Source organism: Phaethon lepturus, unplaced genomic scaffold (assembly GCF_000687285.1).
Source record: "Phaethon lepturus isolate BGI_N335 unplaced genomic scaffold, ASM68728v1 scaffold29982, whole genome shotgun sequence".
Classification (NCBI taxonomy): Eukaryota; Metazoa; Chordata; class Aves; order Phaethontiformes; family Phaethontidae; genus Phaethon; species Phaethon lepturus.
Genome location: NW_010521692.1, coordinates 17,305 through 17,656, shown reverse-complemented (window position 1 = coordinate 17,656; position 352 = coordinate 17,305). Strand labels below are relative to the sequence as shown.

The 352-nt window shown below is 62.2% G+C and overlaps 1 protein-coding gene across 1 annotated transcript in view; it reads right to left on the bottom strand.

Annotated features, from left to right (window-relative positions):
* LOC104616560 (diacylglycerol kinase zeta-like) overlaps positions 1-352 on the bottom strand; it is a gene marked incomplete at its 5' end in the record, with an annotated part of 19,184 nt that overhangs the window by 2,166 nt on the left and 16,666 nt on the right.

Below are 352 nucleotides of genomic sequence, written 5' to 3'. Positions count from 1 at the left end.
TTCAGGCACGTAAGGGACAAAGGAGGGGAAGGAGGGAGACCCCACATAGCTGGGGCACAGCCAGACCTCAATCCCAGGGAGCTGCGCTTGCAGGGGGAGCAGTCTCTGTCCACGGGCAGGATGACTTGCAATGGAAGCGGGGAGCAGATCTCCTGGGCGTCAGCCAGCGGCCGAGACGCCTCTCACCCATGACTGACTCACATTTCCAGGCACTGGGCTCCGCTCAAGCTCCAGGAAACTCTTTCCATTTGCTCAGCTTGGTGAGGCCCCTGACCTTATGCTCCCACCTCTTGAGCTCCCGGGTCAGTGCCTGGCAGAGACAGCCCCCCAACCCAGCCCACAGCCGCAGGTG